The sequence below is a fragment of the Meriones unguiculatus genome, chromosome 9, assembly GCF_030254825.1.
Source record: "Meriones unguiculatus strain TT.TT164.6M chromosome 9, Bangor_MerUng_6.1, whole genome shotgun sequence".
NCBI lineage: Eukaryota > Metazoa > Chordata > Mammalia > Rodentia > Muridae > Meriones > Meriones unguiculatus.
The window spans coordinates 96,903,164-96,922,786 of NC_083357.1; the positions used below are offsets into that span (position 1 = coordinate 96,903,164).

Sequence of the window (19,623 nt, forward strand, 5' to 3'; positions counted from 1 at the left end):
TTAGCAAGTCCTTTAAGTAAACCCAGAAACATAGTTTTGGAGAAATATTTAAATGCTCTACAAAATTTAGCTTTCAGAAGCTCTGGAACAAACCCCCTTTCTTGAAGAATAAACATGAGAAGCTGTTTGAAGACACCTCAGGATGTTGAACAAATTGTCTCATTTTGTCAGGATGACCCAGAGCTTGGCCCTCATGTAGAAGGCAATGAGAGCAGACTACAATAGTTCTAACCCTGAGTACTGGACTTTTTGCCAGTCCAGTCTTTGCTGGGCCCTTGGGGCTTCTGATTCATTCCTCCCTTAGAGAGAGGCAGAGTAGACTTGGAGACTATGGAAGATGGCAGCTTTGAGGGGCCTGGTGATCCTTGAGACAGGCATATCACTGGAGGGAGGACAGGAAACAGGTTTCTGCACAGCTCCCATGTTCTCAGATCTTAAACATACAATGAAGTCCTTAGAGTATATTGAGACTATGTCATAGAATTATGACACCATTCTTCTTATGCCAACATCCTCTATCCTGTTTGACAGCAGAAATATGCTTGTTTTTACTCATGGTGAATATGGTCTTTTGGGTAAGTCTGCACTTTCTGAAATGAGAGCCAATAAATTCCCTGGGCACAACCATGGGACTAGAGGCTCATGAACATTTCTCTCAACTCACAACATTTCTCTGCATATGAAGAAGTACAAAGAGTTCCACATAGGTTCATGGTTTTTCTTGTGAGAATGTAAAATTTATTTGGACTGCTTATTTTTTATGACATCAAATGTATACAGCTAGACTTACCTGTTTTTTGTTGTTTTTTTTTACTCTGTGGAAAATTGGCTTCCTGTTAATCGCATATGCAGTCTCAAAGCTCTTTATAGAATCTTCATAAGTGATATTAATAGTAATGGTAGATTTTTATTAATAATGCATAATAACAATAGCTCTCATTAAAACAACATCAGTTGTTTTAGTGATTAGAGTGATTAGAGAAATGGTTCAGGTTGTGGTTAGAAAACGGGCTTGTAGACATCAGTCCTGCTGAAGTCATTTATTTTGTTGTTTTTTTTTTCCTTATCAAATACAGAGAGCAATAATGACCTACTAAGAGCTTAATAAAACTCTGCCCTAACCGCATAACTATAGACTGGGGGTTCTGTTTTGGGAATGCCCTTGGTGGTATCTAATGATGAGGTTTTCCCAGGAGAAAGAAGAGAAAACAAAGCACCATTTGCGAGCTGCTCCTAAGTGCCTCATGGATTTCTTTTTTCTTCCTGCCCTGTAGTTCACATCAGCAGTGGAAATGAGCAGGCTCCTGGCTTTTAGCCTCAGCTTGGTTACACAGTGCCAGGTGACCCCAGGACAATGTCTTTGAAGCTTCGTTTCTCAAATGTGTCAAAGGAGGATTATGTCTATGTGATAAAATTTTTATTTGGATTATGGGGAAAGGGAACTGACTGACGTTCTACCAAGCGCTTCCTGAGCACTCCCCTGACCGTTTCCAACATTGTCCTGAGGCTCTCATTTCCAGGGTTTGTACTCTGGTGTCGCACCCCTCAGTCACAGGGTGGCTTCCTATAGACATCCAAGCTTAAAGTCTCCTCACTCCATCCCGTTTTCTGCTCTCTCTTTCCAAGTACCCCCAGATAACTGAAGGTAAGCAAGACTAATGAATGCATCATTAGAAGCTGAGTGTTGGAAAAGCTAGGCCACCGCTTGCTTCTTTCTCTCCTGTTACTTTCTTCATTATACATGAGTATGCACTAAAATAGGTATGAAGCAATGTAAATGATATAGCCATTAAAATTCTAAAATCATTAATACCAGGTAAAATGTCACGATGGGAAACAATGTAAGAAAAGTGTGAGAGAAAAATCTACTGAAATTGATGATGAATTTTTTTTTTCTTCCAGGAAAGACTAAACAAAGGGGAAGCAGTCAAAGAGTATGCACGTGAGATAAAGTTTACTTAAATCTTAACCCTTAGGGAAGAATATATATATATATATATGCAATATATATGTATAAATAATGCACATATATGTAACACATGTGCATTATATGTAATATGTATGTGCATATATTATGATGTACAGATACATATATTCATAATTCTAGGTGTATAAATTAGAAAGTTAATAATATCAATGCAGTTTCAAAATGTGAAACTCAGTGTTCATATAGCTTTGTCAAGAAAACTATTAAGCCCTAGTAGAATATGAGCTGACTTAATTGACACCAAGGCTCTTGGGAGATGTGCAGTTTTAAAGTGCACCTTGATCTTAACCCCCGGAGTCAGCATCTGCGTGGTTAGGCAGGAGGCTGACCTAGTAGGCAGGAATCATAATACTTGCTTAGTGCTTGCTTAGGTGCATATTTTCCCACTCCTGGACTCAGTGTGCCCTTGTTGAGTCATCTGTCCCTGACTTTTGGTATTTGGAATAGAGACTCATGCATGGAAATAAGAACCTTGGAGAGAGATTGGTCTAGAATCTCTTTTTCAGCTAAGCTTTATCTTTCATTTATAACTTCCCTTGAAAGAGAACTTACATATTGTCTCTCAGAAATATTTGAAAAGAAGCTTCATTAATCATTACATGGCCATTTCTCATGCCTCAGTCCCAAAGGCCTGGTAAGCTTTCAATCCCTAGTGACACCTGCTGGGCAGACCTCTGCTCCTGCTGCAGGATTCCATTGGCCTGCTTGTTCTCTACCATGCAATGAACGCTGCTGACCAGGGGGTGAGGGGCTGGCTGGAGCTTCCTCAGCTGCTAGCCGGTTTGCTCCTTCCCTTGCTCAAGCAGGGGGCCCAGACCTGGCAGCACATTCTGAGGGGCCCTGAGTTCCCACCTGACTAGACCCCAGGAATCAAATATAGGGGGCCACTAAAACAAGGCAATAATGGAGAAAGATGCTGGGGAAGGAAAGAGAGGAGAGAGAAGGAGGAAGAGAAAGGGAAATGGGGAAAGAGAGAGGAGGCAGAGACAAAGACAGAGAGACTGAGAGACAGAGAGTAAGACAGATGATTCAACATTAGCCACCCCCTAGCCCAGCCCTAAGTTACTAAACTGCTTCTTTGTCTGTAAACTCTGGGGTGAACGATGCCACTTCAGCCTTATGTTTTGTTCAGGCTCAAACCAAATTATGCTATACTTGCATATATCTGAACATATTGGTTTATCTTACAGAGAGTTTAATTGATGCAAACTTGAACTTCAGTATGTTAGATTTTCAGGGAAAACACCATCCTGCAATTTAGATCGCTATGTTTTCCTTTGAACAAAGGAAAAAAAGAAAAAAAGAGCAAGGCAATTAAAACCCTGCTTCCTTTATTTCACCCATGCTCTCCAACCACTACAAAAATCATGTTTAACCTCTTGTAGTGTGACCTCTTCTGTCCTTTCCTGTCCAATGGCAAAATTTCTATCTGAGACAACATCTGCATCCTTGGACAGATGTACTCATGTGCAAAGTCCATGTTAGCTGATCAAGCATGGCTTTGTTTGCACTTATTCATTGCTCACCCGGCACTGCGTAAGTGGTTTTGCATATTAACTAAGTGCACAGTAACCTTTCTTTACCTCCTTAGAGCTCCACCCCTCCCACCCGCGGGGAAATCAACACTGTTACTCGCTGAGGAAGCTGCCAAGAGGTTGCCATGGCAACTGTTCAGCTTTCAGCAGCTACTTTTCTGGTTTGAAGGGGAGGGGTGAGGAGGGAGGGAGGGAGGGAGGGAGGGAGGGAGGGAGGGAGGGAGGGAGGGAGGGAGAGAGAGAGAGAGAGAGAGAGAGAGAGAGAGAGAGACCAAATACCCAACAAGCTGAGGAGGACTAGGCAGTTTCTGATGAGAGTTCAGATAAAGAAGGTCACAGTAATTTGTGGGCACTGACTAAAATAGCCTCATGGAAAGGAGAGTTACTACGTAAGAAGCAAACTAAAGCCAGGCAAAGGTAATAGTTAAGTTATGTGGTAGTGGCCGCAAGCTGAAGCATTGCGAATTTCATCAGCCCATGTCACCTAAGATGTTATCTCACGAGTCTTTCTGTTTTCATCCTGAGCCAAACAAAGATGATTTTTATGGCATTCCAAATGTCAGAGAAGCAGTTCAGGGGGGTGGGGGTGGTGGTAAAGCAGCCCCAGAGGGGGATGCTCACATCTGAAAGTCATTTTCCAAAACTTCATTCAACGCAGGAACAATGCGGCATTCAGGCATAAGGAGCTGGGACTACGTGCAGTGCCAGGTCAAAACGCCGCCTCTCAGCTCCTCTCAGTGGGGTTGCTGGCTAGGTGTGCCAGGAAACAGTCTGATTTCAAAGGAAGGGCTGGGTAGACTTAGTCAGGAAAGGGGGCAGAGAGTCAAGATATGGAAGTTAAGAAACCTAATGCCTGTGAGTTGCAGAGACACGCAAAGCTCTTCTAATCAGTGTCGACTCCCATAAGCTCAGCAGAGAGGAGCTAACAGCTCAAAAGGCATGAAGGCTGCAGGGTGGGGCAGGGTGAGGCCTTGAGCACTGGGGTGGAAGGACTTGAACCTGTGCCTCATTCTTTTTCTGCTCCTTTGCCTGTCTGTCTGCTTGTCTGTCTCTCAGTAGCATCTGCTCCCTTTCTGGCGAACAATCTTCCCAGCACCCATTGCATTCACCCTTCTGCATTATTGAGCTCTTTAATGAAACAACCCAGGAAAACATCCTGCAGGAGCCATCCTCACAGGCTACTTGCTCAACTGTGGACACGTTCTTCAGAGCCCAGCTGCTGCTACAGCATCCAGATACATTTAAAGGAACTAAAAATAACAGGGGGGAAAAAAAGACCAAACCCAACCCAAATGCAACACCCCCCCAGGCTGTTACTAACGCTTGTTTTCTTTCATATTTCATTCAATTTTGATTATTTTTTTTTCATACAGTCTTTGCTGAGTAGTGCAGCAACGCTGTGCTTCCAGGTGCCAGCACCTGTTAAAGAAGGCATCGTTCAACGCCACTATTAGGAGGCATACGTTTTGACTGAATGACAATAGCCGGTTCTTTGCATGAGCCAATTTGTGTTCTGACCTGAAATACTATCTTTGCCAAGCTTCCACTTTCTGTGGACATTGCTCACTGGCATTGCCGATTTGACTCTGGTGAGCGGAAGAGAGTTGGAGTAGGAAGGAAGTGGTGGGAAAGACCTGGAAAAAAAATGTCCATAAAACCTGAAAGCATGCAATGACCACAGCCAATATTCTTCAAGGCGGAGTTCAAAAGCAAAGCTTACATGGTGTCTAAGATGATAGATCTTCACAGGTGACAAGGGACAATGGGACAGAAATGTAAAGAGGTAAACCAACCAACCAACCATCCAACAACAACAACTTAGCCTCGACTCCGGACATTTCCCTGTGAAGCTGGAGGAATGTTCTTAGAGTTAAGACAGTGGTGCCTCCCCTGTGTCGTCGATGTAGCTAGAGGCCCTGTCTTACATAAGCATCACAGGATACGGAATGACAGTTCCTCAGCCTACAGTAAATGTGATTAAATTATCTCATCAGCCTCACTCTCCTGAGGATTTCCACTATTTCAGAAAACCATCTGTTAATATGACCTGTCTGCTAGACCCCTACACAGCACAGGACAGGGGTATTAGTATTCAAAGACATTCCTCCCTCAAATGATGCTTTGGAGGCCTACCAAGTTTAGTCTCTGCAGCCAGTTAAGGCCGGAGAATGAGACACAGAGAAATAATAAGGAGGACGGAAGGAGAGAGCGAGCAAAGAGAAGATTCAGAAATGTGTTGTAACTCAGTCACAGATTCTTTCAACTGACCTGATCTAATTCCAACAGAGACTCTCTCTGAAACCCTGCCCCAGCTGAATTTATTTTTATTTTGCCTGCTCAGAGGCAGTGTGCAGAGAAGGCAAGAGCGCATCACCTTCAGGGAAAGGACTGCAGAGTGTATTACTCACCCTGACCCCCCTGTGTGGAAAGGTTAATTTGAATAAGGCTGCTGCTTCCACAAATAGAACAGTAACCAGTGCACAGAGGAATGGCCAATGAGAGCGGCTTTCAGTGACGTCATACTTATACCTGCTTCTTATTATTTGCTGAATGGTAACAATGTGTGCCTTGACTCTCACGTTTCATTGGTTAAGGGCACTGCCATTCTGAGTATTTCTGGAGAGTTTTAGGCACTGCAGTTTCTTTACATGCTTGTTTTTTTTTTTTTTTTTTTTTTTTTCTTCTTTCGGTTTTTGTACCTCCATAAACTGCTGGAAAGCGAACATTGTATTTGTTCTGAAAGCAAGTATAGCAGACTTTACAGTTCAGACATGACCTACAGGGTCTGCGATCCTAGGGCCGTCTAAGAAGTCAGGGACAGTGTGAGAAAGGATGCTTCATAGATCGCACCCATTGAAAGAGCACCTTGCACCAGTACTTCCCACTGGACTATAGGAAAACAAACTTATTTTGTTTATTTTATAACCCAGTCTTCCACGGAACAGGATTTTATTTAAAGCACTAAATCTAAATTTTCCTTCTGTGTAGGATTGAGGCCATTGGAGAAAGGGGGACCTGCATGGTTTATTTTTGTCCTAAGGGGCTCTGATTTTTAAATCAATTAAGTTTTTTTTTGTCATTAAAATGTGTAGCTCAGGGATTTTCTGGGGAAACTCCTGCAAGCTTGAAAAAAAAATCATACTATCATGAAGTGAAGGTAAATTAGTTATTCATGAGTTAGGAATTAACCGGCCTACTAAAGGAATGAGAGGGTCAATCTGGTCAGCCTGAGACAGGAGTGCCTCTGGGAGGCTGAGGTAAATGTTGGTGTTTGAAGGCCTTGGAGTTTGTGGTGGTGAGGGAGGTTGAGGACAAGCCTTGACAGGCAAAGTCAGATCCTCAAAGAACTGGAGACAAAGTCCAGTTGTCCACACTTAGCTGGTAAAGCAGAATGCAGACACAGAGGTTAAGCCATTGCTCTGCCAGGACAGTGTATTAAATAGTCCAGTGAGGAAGGCAGGGTGTTAAAGGACCAGATAGCGCCTAATGGGCACAAAGGAGAAGCAAGTGTTTCTTAGAGAGTGATGGAAGAGAGAATGCTTGAATATGTCTGCAGCAGACATCCCTGACTGGGTATATAATATATATATATATATTACATAAAATATACACAACATATATTACATATATAAAAATATATGAAATATACACACATAAAAATACATATGTATATACATTATTGAAAAAGTTGGAAAAAACAGGTGTACAAATTAACAAAACTGATTCAAATTAGGAAGAACTAAAAAAAAATACTAAGTGTTTTGATGGGTTTGAGATGTCTGCTTGCAAACTCATATGTTTGCATACTTGGTCCCCAAATATTGTTGTTTTGGGAGATTATCGAAGCTATGGGATATGGAGTCCAGATGGCAGACATAGGCTAATAAACACAGGCTTTTGAAGGTTGCATTCACCTCTAATTTTAATCTGGTTCTGTATCCAAGTGCAGTCTGAGAAAAAGTCATGCCATAAGCTCTTCCCCTTACTAGAGCTGCCTCAGCTACCTGGCCTTCTCTGCCATCAGTGATTTCATCCCTGAAACAATGAATGGAAATGAAGCTCTGCTTCCTTAAGCTGCCTTTTTCAAGTCTTTTGTCTCAGTGACCACAGACATAACTAGCACACAAAATTTGATGAATATCTACATCTCAGTTAAGTAGGTAACAGCAATAGGTTTTGAAACTGAAAGGTCTTTAGTGGTGTACACCATGGCTCACTGTCTTCAGAGTCTGGTGGGAGGTTATCTGGAGGGTGCAGATTTTGATTTTCATCTGTAATGCCACCCCTATACCTACAGCTCAAGGACTATTACAGAAGGGGTGGAGAGATCATAAGAGCCAGAGCAGCACGCATCTGCTTGGCGAGTGTGTCTTCTATATGTGACTGGCAAGCTGTACCTATGAAAACATGAAAATGTGGTTGCCTAAATAAGATATGTACATGTGAGAACACATGTCGATATTCAGATATGGATGGGAAGCTTTCACAAGCTCCACCCTTAGATGGGGAGCTACCAACGACTCACTCTCGTAAGAGGTAGCTTTGGTCTTCTCTGGGGACAAGCCTCCTGAGAGGTTGTCCAATCCCAAGTGTCAGTCCTAAACAACACATACATATAGGAGTAACACCAAATGGGTACAGACTGTATTTACACCACACACACACACACACACTACACCAGCAGCAACAGCAGCAGCAGCAATGAAGAAAAAGCCATGTGTTTGAGAAAGGTTTGTGAGGGATCATGTGAGAGGTGGTTGCTTGTCAGACTTTTGGGATGTGGAGTCCAGCTGGCAGACGTAGGCTAATAAACACAGGCTTTTGGTACCATAAATAAACATATGTATGAACACTGTATATATTCATTGAGGTCCTTACCCTGGCAGGAGTATGAAAATGAGAAAATACTGAATTTTACTCAGGACTTTTCTCATGAAATCATACTGAAATTTATCATAGTTTTGTTTTTCATATGTTGGTGAAATGGTCATGTAATTCCTTCCTTAATTCTATTTATATGATGTATTCCATTAATTGCTTTGGGTATGTTAGGCCAACCTTACATATTTGTGATGAAGCTGACTTGGTCAGCTTCTCCTGAGGTGGCATCTCCCCATGTAGCTCCACCTAGCACAGAACTCCTGACTGCATCTGCCTTCCTGGGGTGGCATTCCAGGCAGATATGATCTTCTTAGTAGGCAAATTAGTGTGTAAGCATTTTTTTGAGAAAATTGTATCTATGTTCATCAGAAAAAAAAAACTGTTTGTAGTTTTGGAGGTGTTTTGATATGCATGATCTTTGCTTTTGTTTTCACAGAATTCTCGTGTTTCTTCTCTTAATTAATCAATTAATGTTGTGGAAGTGTTGGAGAAAAAAAAATTAGAGCCTCTTCTCTCTTATTCTCACAAAATCAAACCAAAATGGATCAAAGACCTGAGTTTAAAACCTGAAACAATAGAACTTAGTAAAGATAGTTTTGCACATAAGCACAGGACATGATTTTCTGGACAGGACACATGATAATAAAAGAAATAACCTGGCAAATGAGATTACAGGAAATTAAAAGGCTCTGTACAGCAAAAGAGTAAATAGAAAGACCATAGATTGGGGGACAAAACTTTGTCAGCTGTATTTCAGACCGGGGATAATATCTAGAATATATAAAGAACTAAAAAATTTAAACACATGAGAGAGAAAGAAAGAGAGAAAAATTGTGTGTGTGTGAGAGAGAGAGAGAGAGAAAAAAAGAAAGAGAGAGAGATTGCCAATCAATAAATGAGCTAATGAACTAACTAGGGAGTGATCAAAGGAAGTAATCCTAATGGTCAATAAATCTTTAAAAGACATATTCAACATCCTTAGCTACCAGGAAAATGCAAATAAAAACTGCTTTGGGATTCTGTCTCATCCATATCAGAATACCTAAAATGAAGACACAATTGACAACAAATGGTAGTAAAAATATGGGGAAAGAGGAACATTTATTTACCACTACTGAGAAGATGAAATGTTGCAGCCATTACGGAAATCAGTGCAGCGGTTCCTCAAAAAAGTAAAAATAGAACTACCATGTGACCCAGCTGTTCCACTCCTGGACATATACCCAAAGGACTCCGTATCCACAGCAGATATGTGCACCCATGCTTGTTGCTGCTGTATTCAGCGTAGCCAGGAAGCAGAGTCAACTCGGATTTCCATAGATAGACAAGAAGGTCATAAAAAGGGAATACACATGGAACTGTATTTAATGATAAACAAAAGCAAATTATTAAATTTGCAGGAAAATGGATGTTATCTGTAAATTATTGTGATAGGTAAGATGACTCAGATTCAGAGAGGCAAATACTTCATGTTGTCTCTCATATGCAGAGTAGCTCTTTAATCCCAGCATTTGAAAGGCAGAGGCAGGTGGGATTCTATGGAGAGGCCGTCCTGATCTCTATAGAGAGCTCCAACTCAACAAAGGCTACACAGAGAGACTTTCTATCAAAAAGCAAAACAATCAAATCAAAACAGAACAAAAACAAAAAGCTCAAAATACAACAACAAAAAGAACATAAGTGTGTATATAGGAGGATGTGACTTTGTGTACAGGTCATGAAACTAGACCCAGGCTGGGAAGGGGGACTAGAATCCACACGCCAGGAAAGGAGAACAAAAGACTTCTAGAGTTGGTAGTGCGCACACGATGGGGTTAGAGGATGGGAGTGAGGGATGGGGAAGGAAGATGAATCAAAACAACTTTGTGAGACAATGCCTTGACAATTCCTGCCACTCTGTAAACTATTTATGAATAAACAAGTAAAATTTGAAAACTGTGAATTTTAATTTTGGTGAAGAGTGGCGAAAAATCTCTACTGTTCTGTTAAATTTAGAATTGCCTGGAACTTCACAGTATTTTCACCAGTGAGGTGCATGTGCATTTTGATTTGCGAGCTCTGCCTATAGTAACATCGTGAGAGCGAATATGATGGCCTCATGTGAAGCAGCTTTTCATTCGTCTCCCACTCCCAGCACTCAGTACCTAGGAACGTGGCCATGGTAGTGAATGTTTCTGAGCTTTACATTTCTCGAAAGATGATGATAATTCTCACGTGTATGAGTATTGTGAGGAGTAAACTGAGGAGTCCATGTATGCTTCACTTACGTAGCACCTGCCTCAGTAAATGGAAAATTTATTTGTTATTGTAACATTACGATCCAAAAGATTTTTAAGGGCTTAGGCAATCTACCTCCACCCTAGCCATTTTCTCTGTATCCCTCTTATTCTACAGCGGCCAAACTGGCCTTCTTGAGGTTTCCCAAATACATCTGTTGTACACATGCCTGAAGAATTTTGTCTTGCCAGTTCCTTTCGTTTGGAAATCTTTGCCTACTAACCCTACTCTTATGACTTCATTCACTTCTCAGTTAAAAATATCAACACTATGGGCGAATCTGGCCTAACACCGGCTGAAAATGGTGTTCCTGGTGCTCTCTTTTCCATAATTCTCTACTCTGCTTCTTTGTTACCACTCTTCACTACTTGACATTTCTTTATGGCTAATTATTTTGACCTGTTTACTGTCTGCAGTATACCTGTGTGTAATACAATAACTAATACAGATTCAGGGGGATCTGAATTCTACTGCCTAGTTCTAAGAGGTAAATAAGCTTTTCTCCATTGATATAAGACTTTGCACATCATGGATAAGGACCAAATTACAGGACCATGAGTCCACATAGTCCTGGTATTCTTTCCACACAGGGAGCCAGTGTTTCTAAGAGTCAATGAGGAAGGGAAACTGGACCATGGTCTAGAAGGGGTTGCAGGGCAAACCTTGGGTGGAAGCTATTACCTGATGTCTCCTTTCTTAAGCCTGTTTGTTTTGTTTTCCCTCCCACCTCTCCCAAACACACTCACCGTAGCTCCAATTGTTATGAATGATGGGGTCTTATCTAGGGACTCTGAATCAGAGTAAATCCAGGAAGTAAGTTCAAGAATGTTAAGCATTTTCAACCCAGCACACATTCACACATACAAATTTAATGGAGAGGAGAATATAAGTGTCAAAGACTGTTTAAGATTTTCCTACTTTGTCCCCCTCTGAGTCAGTTGTGATGATCAGATAGACTCCAAGATTTCTATGTCCCCAACAGATGAAGGTCAACATAAGATAATGTGGAGCTGAAACATCGTCTCTGCTGACATTCCAAACGGACAGTTCAAATGCCACCTAGTCAGCTTGGATCTTTCACTCTTTTTAAAAATACCAAATTTGAAGGAACATCTGCCTTTTATATTTCAGCTGCATTAGTTGCTCCTCCTGGAATACTCCCTACTCCATCTTTAAATGTTGGAAATTGAATCCAGGGCCTGGTATCTTCCAGAGAAGTATACTACTGTTAAGCTACAGGTCCAGCTCTAGAAACTTTCTCATATAAATATAAATGAATCACTTATCAGAATGCTTTTGAAAGCTTAGAGATTTGTGTCTCAAAATTAACTGGTTGTGTGCTTACAAATACCTCCTGCATGACGCTCAATTTCAGTTCTTTTAGATGGCTGTTACTTAGGCTATGGAGTGTATATAATCATCCAAAGTCATGGGAATCTTTTTATGAAATCAGATTGTTTTAGAATATCTGAAGTGGGAGGATTTGAGTTTCCAACAGTGTCCTAGGTAAAGCTGGGCTGACTGCTATGCTCGGAACAGAGGGAATCTGGAATTTAGATGGCATAACACCTCAAGTTGATTTTGCTATTTCAAATCTGTATCAAGATTTTGAATGTAGCTCTTAGGATTCTTCCCTATCCATCTCACTGCATCTGGACTCAGGGATTGTACTCTGAGCAGGGTTCATGTCTCATTGGTAATCAAACCTTTGAAAGTGCCTTGTAGGCTGTGTTTTCCAGACCTCTCCTTGCAGGAGCTGCTTTAGTTGAGATTGCCCTGATCTTTCTCTGCAAAGCTACAATGACCTCCAACTCATACCCCAAGCCCTGTCCTTACCTTCCTCTGTTCCTCACCTTATTTTACCCCGTCACCTTATTTTCCTCTAAGAAAATACTTTTGATGAGGTCATCCCTTTGATTAAAGACCCCTGCTGGTTCCCTTGCTTAAAATAGAGGTTAGGTTGGCATATAGGCCTGGTGGCCTGACACAGTTGGGCTGGAATCCAAGCAGCTCCAATTTCTTGGGCTGTGACCTTGGACAAGCTGCTCAGCTTGTGCAAGACACACGTTCCTCATCTGTAAGACAGGTAGTACTGCTCCACATTTCAGGATGCTGCCATATGATGTCGATGAGAAAACAGATAGCTCCATTATCCTGGGCTGTGGCAGCCACAGTGATATTTAAAAACATATCCACGTTATCATTTCCTTTCTAGTATACTAATACAGGTTGGACATATGCATTATTTGGCCTCTGTGAATGTTTCATTTTTGACTGATTTATTGAAAGACTCCTCCTACCCTCAATTCCATGAATCCCCTTGGACTTGGCTCCTCACACCATCCTAACAGGTGCACATTCATAATGAGGAGATATTACCACTCTTATTTTTCTTTAACGTTCTTCTTGACCACTGGGATAATAGCTCTCCATGTTGCACTTGCTGCGTTGTGTCCTTATAACACAGTGGGATGCACATCAGATGCCTTTATTCCCAGCACTCAGAAGCCAGGTGGGTCTCTGAGTTCAAGGCCAGCCTGCTCTAGAGAGAGAATACCAGTACAGCCAGGGCTGCAAAGAGAAACCCTGTCTCAAAAAGCAAAAAGCAAGCAAACAAACAAAATTGCCTTGTAGTTTTCTGTCTCCAGAAATTATTCTGAAAGCATGCCCAATAGTTTTGACTACACATTCTTCCTTTCTAGAAAATTCTAATTATTTTTTTCATGACTCATTCTCAGTGTTTTGTATAGATTACCTTGATCGCATTATTCCCTTGACCACTCCCTGTTAGTGTTATAATATGTGTTTCATAGACTGGGGAAGTGATAGCTTGGAAAGTTCAATAGCATGGAATAGCATGGCTCCAAATTTATAATGGTTGCATCAAGGGTTTGAATGTGGGTTTTTCCTTTTTTTTCCTATTTTAGCATTTGTGTGTATATATTTTAGCATTGTGTGTGTATACTATCTTATGCAATTTGCTGCTTTAGTCTGCGAGCAAATTATTCCTTAGCATAGATTAAAGTGTGACCATGTTGATATGTCAATAGCTTGTAACCATTATTATGATTGTGTTTAAGAAACTAGATTTTTGGGTTTCCTGGGTACATTTTCTCTGCCATACCTAGAGCAAAATATTTAGCAACAGACATCATGGGCCTCTAGTTCCTAGAATCTTTTTGCTCCTTTTAGAAGAAGTAAAATTATCCGCATTTATAAATAATACAGCATGCATAAGGAATCAAAATAAATTCCACCAGAAAACTTCTAGAAATGATCAACACTTTTAGCAAAGTGACAGGATAAAAAAATTAACTTCAAGGAAAACCAATAGCTTTCTTATACACTAATAATAAGCATGAGTGAGAGATCATGGAACCATTCCTATTGAGGATAGCCTCAAAAAAAATTTAGGAATAGTTCTAATCCAGGAGGTAAAAGACATTAAAATGAAAACTTCAAATTTCTGAAAAAGAGTTTGAGAAACATACTGGAAGATGGAAAGACAGAAGACCTCCTACATTCATGGGATGGAAGAATTAATATTGTGAAAATGACCACCCTACCAAAGAAAATTATAGATTCAGTATAATACCCCTAAAAATTCTCCATCGCATTATTCACAGAAATAAAAAAAATCATTCATACATTTTCTTATTAATCTCTTGGAAACCTCTCAAGCCCAAAATACCTAGCACCCCAGCAAATCTGCAGGATTCAGGCATCTGTAGAAGATGTTGAAATCAGAAAAATGCTAGAATATTTGCAAATAGGATATTGTTTCTAAGCTTAAGGCTTAGACAGGGGCACATACTCCACAGATAAACAGGGAGTTATAAAAGCCAAGAGCGTCTTTGCTACTTGAGTCTGGATCCCGGCTCTCCCAGGAGAATGGGGTTGCTGTGTTTCCAGTTTGTTTTGCAAAAGGAGAACCCCACAGTATCTCCAGGAGAGAGATGCAAAACAGACACGTCTCTGTAGAGCTGTAGAGTGTGTGCATCTGGCCTGTCCCTTAGGCTTTCCATAGGTTTGTGTCCAGCTGGAGGCCAGCATCAGATCCAGTGGTGTTTACTATTGTAGTATCCTTGTGCGGTCAGGGTACACAGCTCAGTACAGAAAGAATCCTACTTCAATACAAAGGACAAAAGATAAATAAAATGTTGGTAAGAATCACTAAGCAGAGCCAGTCTTGGTGGCTTCCGACTGTAATCCCAGCACTCTGGGAGGCAGAGACAGGTGGATTTCTGTGAGTTTGAGGACAGCCTGGTCTACAAAGTGAGTCCAGGACAGCCAAGGCTACATAAAGAAACCCTGTCTCAAAAATCCCCATTCCCCAACAAAGAATCACTAAGCAGACATATTTTTATAAATATATAGAGAAAAATATTTAAAAAAAACCCATAAAACATTCTCCATAACACCTAACACAATTTAAGTTGAGTGAATTTTCTTTTGTAAGCTTGACATGTTATATTTTATTCACAGTTAACGTGGTTAATTTTCAAGTAATGTCAAATTATCATAATTAATAAACACCAATAGAAATAGGAGATTTTACATTTTAGAGACTCAGATATTTGTATTTTAGCCACCAGGACATCAAGGTTCGAGCGTCACCATGTTGAAACCATGCATTTTAAGTACTTCTGAAGTGTGGTCAGCAGGGGGGATTAAATGGGGTCTGTTCCTGCAACAGCAGAAGCACTGTAGAGGGCTGAGTGCTAGCGTGAAGTTCTATCTCTATCGTATTATTGATAAACATGTTTTGCCTCTCTATACGCGTTTGAGGGTTAGACATCACACCTTTTTGCAGCATCTGAACACTTCCTGAGAAAACTGCACAGAAGTCTGAGGGTAACAAATAATGTGTCCAAGAAAAGAAAAGGACACGGGCTTAGAAGTGCCGATTGATGTTGATCATGAAACTGAGCAGGTATCACATGCTCTTTTGCATGTTCCTATGTGCTTTGAGTGCTCCATGGGACAGCTGGTTTCTGTACGGAACTTGTGAGTCTGGGCCATCTCTACCACTGTGAAAAGTTCAGTTAGCAGCAGTGGTGACCCAGGAGTCTGGCCATTGGAAATAGGTAAGAGAAGAAAGGCTAAGGTCCTGCCTGTAGGGATTAGTTTGTGAAGTTTCTGAAGATGGAGAAGTAAGATGTCCTGAACTTTATGGCAGTTTAGAGCTCTTGATAAAAAGAATTTTACGCTTAATAAAAATAAAGCATAAAAATGCGGAAATACAGAGGAAATTACGTTAACCTCTAGCTCCATATCAGCTTAGCTCCATTAGGGAAGGGAATGAGCCTGTTTGTTTGACAGTATCATTTACATGGCTAATAAAATCAAGAACTTCTGTGTTCATATATCTTCATAGCAGATCATTTTAAAGAGAGCCACAAATCCACTGTGGTTGTCCAAAGACTAAAAGCAGAATAACTGAGAGAACAGAATTCCCTGCAGGGAAAGAAAAAGTAGAATAGTGGTTACAGCTGCGGTCGGGACAGACGAACTTTAGAGCTATAGGTTGAGAGTATTCAGTGTGTAGTGTCAATGGCTTTGGCAATGCAAATGGGCACTGAGAAAATATTGATTCCAATTAAACTAAGAAGTTTGAAATACTTTTTAAAAATAAAACAACAGGAATATGATAATATTTTATAATCCCACTTCACCAAAGATGTGAACTCAGTATATCGAAACGTTAGCTGCAGGGCTAGAGAGATGCTTAAGGTCCCCAATAGCTCTTCCAGAGGACTTGGGTCCAATTACCAGCACCCCATGGCGTCTAACAATCATGTGTAACACCAGTTTCAGAGGATTAAATGCCTTCTTCTGGCCTCTGGGGGCACCATGTGCTGCATAGAGGCACGTGCAGGCAAAACACCAACACCACAAAAAGAAATAAATAGCCATTAAACAAACAAAAACCCGAAAGGTTTACTGTATGTTTGCTGAATAGTCAGGCTGTAGAAACTGCCTCAACGTCGGTGAAATACGCGAGGCACAGCAAGGTCCAGAATGCATGATTGCACTCATCTGTGGAATCTATGGAAATTGTCTTATAAAAGTAGAAAGTAGAATAGAGGCTGAGGGAGGACAGGAGCCGACCAATAGCTTACAGAACAGGAGGAATGATGGGTAACGGTTCCGTTAGACACGGTTACTAGTCTACTGCAGAGCAGAGTGACGGTGACCAAAAATATTGTAGTAAATACTTCCAATGAGCTACAAGAAGACATCTGAATTTCCCAAACTCTCTTCTGGTTTGTATAGGTACTAGAAGAGCATGCATACCATAACCCACAAACATGTTCAGATTTATAACAGGATTTAAGAGAAGGGAAGCTACGACATTTGGGGCTGTAGCCAAAGAAAATTCAGGCTGAAGCTAATTTAAAAAGATGATTGGATCAGAGTTTGCTGGAAAGACCTCTGATTACTGCCCCCACCCCCGCTTAAGCAGAAAAATAAGAGAGAAGAGCAATATGATAAATAACAAAGTAATATCAAAGGGGATTGTGTTCAGAAAGTATCACACTGGTATATAATTTTAAATATGAAAAAGTTCAAAGTTAACATTTTAGTGTTAAAAATATCTAATTACAACTTCGCTGATTTAAGATTTGGGAACAGTGTCAAGCAATCTTTTTCTGAAGATGTGAAAATGAAGAGGTTTTAGAAATCTAAAATTACCTTAGTATTAAAATTTTGGAGGGTAATTATCTAACAAATATTTGCTGAGTCCCTTCTTTACGCTGGAGATTGCTGTGGACACTGGGGAAGGAACCACAAACCATGCCAAACTCCTAGATAGAGCTTGCTTTCCAGTGGGAAGACAGACAATAAACTAATCAGAAAATCAACAAATGTATAGGATTTTAGACATTTTTATGTGTCCTGGAATAAATAATAAAAGCTACTGAGACCACGAATATTGGAAATAGCAAATCTCTTTAACTGATCATGGAGGCTGCTGCCTTCTATAATATTGAGAAGAACTGACTGAAAACATGGAGCCTAGGGGTTTGGGTGTCCTCATCTGGACAAACTGTTTTCTAGGCATACTAGTTAGTTTATGTAGGGGTCCTCAGCTTGATGCATGCTTTGGATCACTGATAAACAACCAGTTTTATGTGGTTGAAACGGGGTGACTGAAAAGGAGAGGAGAGGTGCTGACATCCTATAGAAAGAAGAAAAAAAGAGCAAATGACAGTCTTGGGCTTCTTAAGGAGTTGAGCTTTCTGTGAAAGAGATGAGAAGACGTAAGCCAATTCTGAATGGAAGAAGAATGTGATCTGACCCAGGCTTTATAGGTAGCTTTTTGTGTTTTAAGTCTATTCTGTCTTCTTCCTGAGTGCCTTTTAATTTTCTTGCCTCATAAACTGTAATGGGCTATCCAACTTTATTAACTATTTAGAAACATTTAATCAACTGTAGAATCTCTATTGTATTCTCTAAGTACTATTAATTTATCTATCTGTGTGTGACATGTGTGCAAATAGATACGCATGCGTATGTGGGGAGCGGGGCTAGAGGCTGACATTGAGCATCTTCCTCAGCTGATCTGGAGCTTGCTTCAGTGACAAGCTTTGTTACTGTTATTGGCTGCCAAAGGAGCTCCAGGGATCCCTCTGTCTCAAATTCCCCAGTGCTGGAATTACAGGCTCTTGCTGATGTGTCTGGAGTTTTACATGAATTCTGGAGAGTAAGCTCAGGTCTCATGTCTGCATGTCAAGCATGGTACCAACTGAGCCATCTACCCAGCCCCTCAATTTGTCTTAAATTGTATGATAATTGTTCAAATTAAGAGTTGTAAGTTTCTGCACATCCCCCAGTACTTGCTCACTCTGAAGTAAACTACCTCACCGTTAATGCTGGTGGCATAGATTTATAAAGAAATGTCATGGACAGCTTTGATGGAAAACAGTCACTGTGTGTATGCCAGAGGGAGCAAAACTGGGGATCTGTCCTCTTCTTATTTTCTACATTTTTCTACTTCTGTTTTTCTTTTTTAATTTTCAGGCTCAAGGGTGATTAGATCGAAGCAACACCCCCGTAGCCAGGACATGCCACATTCCTAGCTCGGGAGAAATGAAAGAAAGAGGTAACTAGAAAGAAGATGGAATATCAGAGTTTGAACTTCGGCCAGCCCCACATATTTGCTTCACTAGCAGGTAACCTCCAATATTTATTGAACTGAAAAGCCTACTGTCCTTCAATATGAGCAAGTCTATCTCTGCTTTAGAGATTGTTCCTATTGGTGGCATATAATTGTCTTTAGGTCTACACTGTAGCCGCTAGTTATTTCATTGTGGCGTGAATACAACCAGGGCTATGAAACACAGCAAAGTGAAGTTCAAAGAGACGTGGCAATGAAGAACAAATACGTGACATTCGGGCTCAAGGTGGCGGTGGTGGGGCTGTAGCCATGTCATCTTGTTTCTCTTGTTTCTGCCACCACCCTTTCAAACCAAGTATCTCAGATTTGAAGAGTGAAGGCATCCATCCTGGCCTTACCTTAGAAGAGATGTCATTTCTCATCACTTGTTAGATGAAATTCATCTTTGGTGGCCTGAGGTTCACTGTCTGTTTGCTCTCTGCTGTTAATATTGAAGAATTAGATTGAGAAGATTTTTAATAATCATCGCCCAACAAAGAAATGCAAATCTCAGACTTAGCTCTGGAAACAGGTTTATACAGTTTCATGTTAATGGGTTCCTGGGGTGGGACAGAAAGTTGAGGCAAGCTTTGAGCCCTGATTCACTGTGCTCCTCCAGATACAGATACGTTCAGGTCAACAAACAGGAGGGGCAGCGCTTCCTGGGCCACTGTTTGTCTTAGGAGGAGAATAAAGCAAATAATGTCTTGAGAGGAAAATCTCAATCAGGTTCGGAAAGCTGCAGATTGACTGTCACGTGTGCTCCCAGGTGACAATGAGCT

At 40.8% G+C, this 19,623-nt stretch overlaps 1 protein-coding gene across 1 annotated transcript in view; it reads right to left on the minus strand.

Moving 5' to 3' along the window:
* Klf12 (KLF transcription factor 12) overlaps nucleotides 1-19,282 on the minus strand; it is a 605,156-nt gene extending 585,874 nt beyond the window's left edge. The window contains exon 1 of the mRNA XM_060391529.1: nucleotides 19,201-19,282. The gene's annotated coding sequence lies outside the window, so the exon portion shown is untranslated. The remainder of the gene's footprint in view (nucleotides 1-19,200) is intronic.
* Nucleotides 19,283-19,623: the final 341 nt, after the last annotated feature.